We start from the raw sequence: 9,168 nt of genomic DNA, 5'->3' as shown, positions 1-9,168 counted from the left end.
AAGTGCAGAAACCTCGGAGGTGACGGTCACATGACCATTCAGAGCGCGACCGTGATAACCCCTACACTACAGAAACGCACATCCTAATTGCTTTAGAAAATATGTTCAGACTGCAGGTCTTAATGCCCAAATCGGATGTTTTGGTGAAATCCGTTTTTTTTCTTGGCGTTTACAAAATAATATGCCACTGCTACCACTCTCCTGTGACACGGTTACCATTGTAACCTATAGATACACAAGGTTGCTATGGTAACCTAAATTGACACAAGGTTGCCAGGGTAACCTACGGAATATAGACTACTGTGATCAAAGTCAGAATATGATGAAATTCGGAATTCTGAGGTCAAAGTCAGTATTCCTAGATGAAAACAGAATTTCAAAGTCAAAGTCAGTATTTTGAGATGAAAGCCACAAGTATGAACAAACAATGAGTAACCACCGGGAGTACATCATTAATTAAAGACAGGCTCTGCGGCCTTAACATGACTTGTCTGTGTGTGTGTGTGTGTGCGTGTGCGTGTGTGTGTGTGTACATACGTGTGTACAGGTATGTTCAGCACCGAGTTAGGTCAGGCAGTGCTGTGTGTCTTCACCTGTTTGACCCGGACTTGCAGGACTGGAAACATGGCCTGACCACCTGTGTTTCTGCCCACTGCAGCAGCTCTCTGCTTATTTATATTAACTCTGACTGTGACAGTGATTCACGCATGACACAGATCTATGCACGATACAGATCTGTGCATTGCAGATGCCCTGCCCTAACGTGCTTCACCTGTGTCTGATTGTCTCCCCTGACCTTGCGTGACCCCAGTGAATGGTAAAGACAGGCTCTGCGGCCTTAACATGACTTGTCTGTGTGTGTGTGTGTGTGCGTGTGTGTGTGTGTACATACGTGTGTACAGGTATGTTCAGCACCGAGTTAGGTCAGGCAGTGCTGTGTGTCTTCACCTGTTTGACCCGGACTTGCAGGACTGGAAACATGGCCTGACCACCTGTGGGAATTTCTGCCCACTGCAGCAGCTCTCTGCTTATTTATATTAACTCTGACTGTGACAGTGATTCACGCATGACACAGATCTATGCACGATACAGATCTGGGCATTGCACAGATGTATGCATGCATATCATGACGACATCACACCACAGTAAGGACACTGTTTGAGGTCACGACTCTGACATCACATTAAATAATGTCATCAAGATCATCTTATACATGTCATGAAGGAACCTGACTGAGAAAAGGAAATAAGATATTGTGACTCACATGCACGCACACAACCATGCATACATTCACACGTGCACACAGGTCTCGGTTAAGACCCTACAGGTAAGCACGGACAGGGAATGGTAAAGACAGGCACTGCGGCCTTGACAAGATTTGTCTGTGTGTGTGCAAGGTGTGTGCCCAGGTAAAGTGCGGCCTCCCCGGTGAGCTGCCAGCTGTCCCTCCCTTCTGGTCCTCCGGCAGACTGCCAGGGGCCCCAGAAATACAAACAAACAAACACGAACAAAGCATAAACTCCTGGCCCCCTTCTCAGCAGCACCAGGGGCGTGGCGCTGCATTTACAGTACCAGGGGCACGAGGATTTTCCCAGTGCGGTTTGCTTGGTTTAGCCCGGGGAGGGGTGCTTAAGTGTGGGTGAACAGGTTGTAGCGGTGCGCAAGGTTGTGGTAGGGTTAGATGCAGGAAAGATGACAGGTATCAGTTAACTAACAGGTTACATCTTTAAACAGGAAGCGATGTCACAGGGACACTGGGCTGTGACGACTTAAGCGAGACACAGGCTGAGAATGAGGAAGAGGAGTTGTTCTCAGCTCTCAGTTATCTCTATCTCTGTGTTTTTATGTGCAGATGACTGCGACAAAAGCCATGCGCAAGGCCAAGTGCAGAAACCTCGGAGGTGACGGTCACATGACCATTCAGAGCGCGACCGTGATAACCCCTACACTACAGAAACGCACATCCTAATTGCTTTAGAAAATATGTTCAGACTGCAGGTCTTAATGCCCAAATCGGATGTTTTGGTGAAATCCGTTTTTTTTCTTGGCGTTTACAAAATAATATGCCACTGCTACCACTCTCCTGTGACACGGTTACCATTGTAACCTATAGATACACAAGGTTGCTATGGTAACCTAAATTGACACAAGGTTGCCAGGGTAACCTACGGAATATAGACTACTGTGATCAAAGTCAGAATATGATGAAATTCGGAATTCTGAGGTCAAAGTCAGTATTCCTAGATGAAAACAGAATTTCAAAGTCAAAGTCAGTATTTTGAGATGAAAGCCACAAGTATGAACAAACAATGAGTAACCACCGGGAGTACATCATTAATTAATTATTTTAATGTATGAGTTATGTTTAATAAATGCTTTTCTTATGATGGATTAAGTACTTATTCATGGTTAATTAGGACTTAAAAAGATGTAGCTATTATAAAGTGCATTCATCCCATTTTTTTATTTATACCATCTAACTATGTAGCTCTTCTGTTGTTGTAAGTTCTTTTTGTGAAAGATTATTTTTTCCTTTGTTGTTGAATCCATCCATCCATCCATTATCTGAACCTGCTCTGTCCTGCAGTGCTGCCCTTGCAGCGCTGCCCTTGCAGCAACCACACTGATCAGTTACAGCTGTTTCTAATGTTGCATGTGAGGGGAATGTGACAACCTCTACACTCCGGCCATGGGGGCCGGAGCCTATCCCAGCTATCTACCGCTGAGAGGCAGGGTACACCCTGGACAGGTCACCAGCGGGTGTGGCCTCATGCTTTATGAATGTGTCATCATTAAAAAAGGTCCGCGCATCTTTGAGCGTCCCTGGGTGGGCTCGAACCACCAACCTTTCGTTCATTTGCAGGAGGTTCTTGAAAGCACAGATCAAATAACCTTTAGGTCAAGTCACGAGAAGATACTTTGGCCAAACTGTGCTCTTGTCAACTGCACAGCTGTTGTTGGTTGTCCTGATTTAAATTCCTGTGAAGAAATGGTGATAAGAAAAACCACACGTAGCTCCGATGCTAAGAAAGACAAACTCTGCGATGGCCGGGAATCGAACCCGGGTCAACTGCTTGGAAGGCAGCTATGCTCACCACTATACCACCATTTGAGACTACAAGCCATCCCTTCACTGTCTGTTCTATGCTGTACATGATTAGGAACGTGCTCTACAACTAGCAGACCAACTGCTTCCTCTCTGTTCTGCCACCTTTGTGTGCGCGTCTCCCGCTGATTACCTGCCCTGCCCTAACGTGCTTCACCTGTGTCTGATTGTCTCCCCTGACCTTGCGTGACCCCAGTGAATGGTAAAGACAGGCTCTGCGGCCTTAACATGACTTGTCTGTGTGTGTGTGTGTGTGCGTGTGCGTGTGTGTGTGTGTACATACGTGTGTACAGGTATGTTCAGCACCGAGTTAGGTCAGGCAGTGCTGTGTGTCTTCACCTGTTTGACCCGGACTTGCAGGACTGGAAACATGGCCTGACCACCTGTGTTTCTGCCCACTGCAGCAGCTCTCTGCTTATTTATATTAACTCTGACTGTGACAGTGATTCACGCATGACACAGATCTATGCACGATACAGATCTGTGCATTGCAGATGCCCTGCCCTAACGTGCTTCACCTGTGTCTGATTGTCTCCCCTGACCTTGCGTGACCCCAGTGAATGGTAAAGACAGGCTCTGCGGCCTTAACATGACTTGTCTGTGTGTGTGTGTGTGTGCGTGTGTGTGTGTGTACATACGTGTGTACAGGTATGTTCAGCACCGAGTTAGGTCAGGCAGTGCTGTGTGTCTTCACCTGTTTGACCCGGACTTGCAGGACTGGAAACATGGCCTGACCACCTGTGGGAATTTCTGCCCACTGCAGCAGCTCTCTGCTTATTTATATTAACTCTGACTGTGACAGTGATTCACGCATGACACAGATCTATGCACGATACAGATCTGTGCATTGCACAGATGTATGCATGCATATCATGACGACATCACACCACAGTAAGGACACTGTTTGAGGTCACGACTCTGACATCAAATTAAATAATGTCATCAAGATCATCTTATACATGTCATGAAGGAACCTGACTGAGAAAAGGAAATAAGATATTGTGACTCACATGCACGCACACAACCATGCATACATTCACACGTGCACACAGGTCTCGGTTAAGACCCTACAGGTAAGCACGGACAGGGAATGGTAAAGACAGGCACTGCGGCCTTGACAAGATTTGTCTGTGTGTGTGCAAGGTGTGTGCCCAGGTAAAGTGCGGCCTCCCCGGTGAGCTGCCAGCTGTCCCTCCCTTCTGGTCCTCCGGCAGACTGCCAGGGGCCCCAGAAATACAAACAAACAAACACGAACAAAGCATAAACTCCTGGCCCCCTTCTCAGCAGCACCAGGGGCGTGGCGCTGCATTTACAGTACCAGGGGCACGAGGATTTTCCCAGTGCGGTTTGCTTGGTTTAGCCCGGGGAGGGGTGCTTAAGTGTGGGTGAACAGGTTGTAGCGGTGCGCAAGGTTGTGGTAGGGTTAGATGCAGGAAAGATGACAGGTATCAGTTAACTAACAGGTTACATCTTTAAACAGGAAGCGATGTCACAGGGACACTGGGCTGTGACGACTTAAGCGAGACACAGGCTGAGAATGAGGAAGAGGAGTTGTTCTCAGCTCTCAGTTATCTCTATCTCTGTGTTTTTATGTGCAGATGACTGCGACAAAAGCCATGCGCCCAACGTGGGGCTCGAACCCACGACCCTGAGATTAAGAGTCTCATGCTCTACCGACTGAGCTAGCCGGGCAAGGCCAAGTGCAGAAACCTCGGAGGTGACGGTCACATGACCATTCAGAGCGCGACCGTGATAACCCCTACACTACAGAAACGCACATCCTAATTGCTTTAGAAAATATGTTCAGACTGCAGGTCTTAATGCCCAAATCGGATGTTTTGGTGAAATCCGTTTTTTTTCTTGGCGTTTACAAAATAATATGCCACTGCTACCACTCTCCTGTGACACGGTTACCATTGTAACCTATAGATACACAAGGTTGCTATGGTAACCTAAATTGACACAAGGTTGCCAGGGTAACCTACGGAATATAGACTACTGTGATCAAAGTCAGAATATGATGAAATTCGGAATTCTGAGGTCAAAGTCAGTATTCCTAGATGAAAACAGAATTTCAAAGTCAAAGTCAGTATTTTGAGATGAAAGCCACAAGTATGAACAAACAATGAGTAACCACCGGGAGTACATCATTAATTAAAGACAGGCTCTGCGGCCTTAACATGACTTGTCTGTGTGTGTGTGTGTGTGCGTGTGCGTGTGTGTGTGTGTACATACGTGTGTACAGGTATGTTCAGCACCGAGTTAGGTCAGGCAGTGCTGTGTGTCTTCACCTGTTTGACCCGGACTTGCAGGACTGGAAACATGGCCTGACCACCTGTGTTTCTGCCCACTGCAGCAGCTCTCTGCTTATTTATATTAACTCTGACTGTGACAGTGATTCACGCATGACACAGATCTATGCACGATACAGATCTGTGCATTGCAGATGCCCTGCCCTAACGTGCTTCACCTGTGTCTGATTGTCTCCCCTGACCTTGCGTGACCCCAGTGAATGGTAAAGACAGGCTCTGCGGCCTTAACATGACTTGTCTGTGTGTGTGTGTGTGCGTGTGTGTGTGTGTACATACGTGTGTACAGGTATGTTCAGCACCAAGTTAGGTCAGGCAGTGCTGTGTGTCTTCACCTGTTTGACCCGGACTTGCAGGACTGGAAACATGGCCTGACCACCTGTGGGAATTTCTGCCCACTGCAGCAGCTCTCTGCTTATTTATATTAACTCTGACTGTGACAGTGATTCACGCATGACACAGATCTATGCACGATACAGATCTGGGCATTGCACAGATGTATGCATGCATATCATGACGACATCACACCACAGTAAGGACACTGTTTGAGGTCACGACTCTGACATCACATTAAATAATGTCATCAAGATCATCTTATACATGTCATGAAGGAACCTGACTGAGAAAAGGAAATAAGATATTGTGACTCACATGCACGCACACAACCATGCATACATTCACACGTGCACACAGGTCTCGGTTAAGACCCTACAGGTAAGCACGGACAGGGAATGGTAAAGACAGGCACTGCGGCCTTGACAAGATTTGTCTGTGTGTGTGCAAGGTGTGTGCCCAGGTAAAGTGCGGCCTCCCCGGTGAGCTGCCAGCTGTCCCTCCCTTCTGGTCCTCCGGCAGACTGCCAGGGGCCCCAGAAATACAAACAAACAAACACGAACAAAGCATAAACTCCTGGCCCCCTTCTCAGCAGCACCAGGGGCGTGGCGCTGCATTTACAGTACCAGGGGCACGAGGATTTTCCCAGTGCGGTTTGCTTGGTTTAGCCCGGGGAGGGGTGCTTAAGTGTGGGTGAACAGGTTGTAGCGGTGCGCAAGGTTGTGGTAGGGTTAGATGCAGGAAAGATGACAGGTATCAGTTAACTAACAGGTTACATCTTTAAACAGGAAGCGATGTCACAGGGACACTGGGCTGTGACGACTTAAGCGAGACACAGGCTGAGAATGAGGAAGAGGAGTTGTTCTCAGCTCTCAGTTATCTCTATCTCTGTGTTTTTATGTGCAGATGACTGCGACAAAAGCCATGCGCAAGGCCAAGTGCAGAAACCTCGGAGGTGACGGTCACATGACCATTCAGAGCGCGACCGTGATAACCCCTACACTACAGAAACGCACATCCTAATTGCTTTAGAAAATATGTTCAGACTGCAGGTCTTAATGCCCAAATCGGATGTTTTGGTGAAATCCGTTTTTTTTCTTGGCGTTTACAAAATAATATGCCACTGCTACCACTCTCCTGTGACACGGTTACCATTGTAACCTATAGATACACAAGGTTGCTATGGTAACCTAAATTGACACAAGGTTGCCAGGGTAACCTACGGAATATAGACTACTGTGATCAAAGTCAGAATATGATGAAATTCGGAATTCTGAGGTCAAAGTCAGTATTCCTAGATGAAAACAGAATTTCAAAGTCAAAGTCAGTATTTTGAGATGAAAGCCACAAGTATGAACAAACAATGAGTAACCACCGGGAGTACATCATTAATTAATTATTTTAATGTATGAGTTATGTTTAATAAATGCTTTTCTTATGATGGATTAAGTACTTATTCATGGTTAATTAGGACTTAAAAAGATGTAGCTATTATAAAGTGCATTCATCCCATTTTTTTATTTATACCATCTAACTATGTAGCTCTTCTGTTGTTGTAAGTTCTTTTTGTGAAAGATTATTTTTTCCTTTGTTGTTGAATCCATCCATCCATCCATTATCTGAACCTGCTCTGTCCTGCAGTGCTGCCCTTGCAGCGCTGCCCTTGCAGCAACCACACTGATCAGTTACAGCTGTTTCTAATGTTGCATGTGAGGGGAATGTGACAACCTCTACACTCCGGCCATGGGGGCAGGAGCCTATCCCAGCTATCTACCGCTGAGAGGCAGGGTACACCCTGGACAGGTCACCAGCGGGTGTGGCCTCATGCTTTATGAATGTGTCATCATTAAAAAAGGTCAGCGCATCTTTGAGCGTCCCTGGGTGGGCTCGAACCACCAACCTTTCGTTCATTTGCAGGAGGTTCTTGAAAGCACAGATCAAATAACCTTTAGGTCAAGTCACGAGAAGATACTTTGGCCAAACTGTGCTCTTGTCAACTGCACAGCTGTTGTTGGTTGTCCTGATTTAAATTCCTGTGAAGAAATGGTGATAAGAAAAACCACACGTAGCTCCGATGCTAAGAAAGACAAACTCTGCGATGGCCGGGAATCGAACCCGGGTCAACTGCTTGGAAGGCAGCTATGCTCACCACTATACCACCATTTGAGACTACAAGCCATCCCTTCACTGTCTGTTCTATGCTGTACATGATTAGGAACGTGCTCTACAACTAGCAGACCAACTGCTTCCTCTCTGTTCTGCCACCTTTGTGTGCGCGTCTCCCGCTGATTACCTGCCCTGCCCTAACGTGCTTCACCTGTGTCTGATTGTCTCCCCTGACCTTGCGTGACCCCAGTGAATGGTAAAGACAGGCTCTGCGGCCTTAACATGACTTGTCTGTGTGTGTGTGTGTGTGCGTGTGCGTGTGTGTGTGTGTACATACGTGTGTACAGGTATGTTCAGCACCGAGTTAGGTCAGGCAGTGCTGTGTGTCTTCACCTGTTTGACCCGGACTTGCAGGACTGGAAACATGGCCTGACCACCTGTGTTTCTGCCCACTGCAGCAGCTCTCTGCTTATTTATATTAACTCTGACTGTGACAGTGATTCACGCATGACACAGATCTATGCACGATACAGATCTGTGCATTGCACAGATGTATGCATGCATATCATGACGACATCACACCACAGTAAGGACACTGTTTGAGGTCACGACTCTGACATCAAATTAAATAATGTCATCAAGATCATCTTATACATGTCATGAAGGAACCTGACTGAGAAAAGGAAATAAGATATTGTGACTCACATGCACGCACACAACCATGCATACATTCACACGTGCACACAGGTCTCGGTTAAGACCCTACAGGTAAGCACGGACAGGGAATGGTAAAGACAGGCACTGCGGCCTTGACAAGATTTGTCTGTGTGTGTGCAAGGTGTGTGCCCAGGTAAAGTGCGGCCTCCCCGGTGAGCTGCCAGCTGTCCCTCCCTTCTGGTCCTCCGGCAGACTGCCAGGGGCCCCAGAAATACAAACAAACAAACACGAACAAAGCATAAACTCCTGGCCCCCTTCTCAGCAGCACCAGGGGCGTGGCGCTGCATTTACAGTACCAGGGGCACGAGGATTTTCCCAGTGCGGTTTGCTTGGTTTAGCCCGGGGAGGGGTGCTTAAGTGTGGGTGAACAGGTTGTAGCGGTGCGCAAGGTTGTGGTAGGGTTAGATGCAGGAAAGATGACAGGTATCAGTTAACTAACAGGTTACATCTTTAAACAGGAAGCGATGTCACAGGGACACTGGGCTGTGACGACTTAAGCGAGACACAGGCTGAGAATGAGGAAGAGGAGTTGTTCTCAGCTCTCAGTTATCTCTATCTCTGTGTTTTTATGTGCAGATGACTGCGACAAAAGCCATG

General features: G+C 47.2%; 1 non-coding gene across 1 annotated transcript; it reads right to left on the bottom strand.

Annotated features, from left to right (window-relative positions):
* Positions 1–4,725: 4,725 nt before the first annotated feature.
* On the bottom strand, positions 4,726–4,798 carry trnak-cuu (transfer RNA lysine (anticodon CUU)). The gene has a single exon. It is a non-coding gene; the product is annotated as a tRNA-Lys (tRNA).
* Positions 4,799–9,168: the final 4,370 nt, after the last annotated feature.

Source organism: Parambassis ranga, unplaced genomic scaffold (assembly GCF_900634625.1).
Source record: "Parambassis ranga unplaced genomic scaffold, fParRan2.1 scaffold_47_arrow_ctg1, whole genome shotgun sequence".
In the NCBI taxonomy this organism is placed as follows: domain Eukaryota; kingdom Metazoa; phylum Chordata; class Actinopteri; family Ambassidae; genus Parambassis; species Parambassis ranga.
Note: the sequence above shows the minus strand (reverse complement) of the source record. Positions and strands in the feature narration are given on the sequence as shown.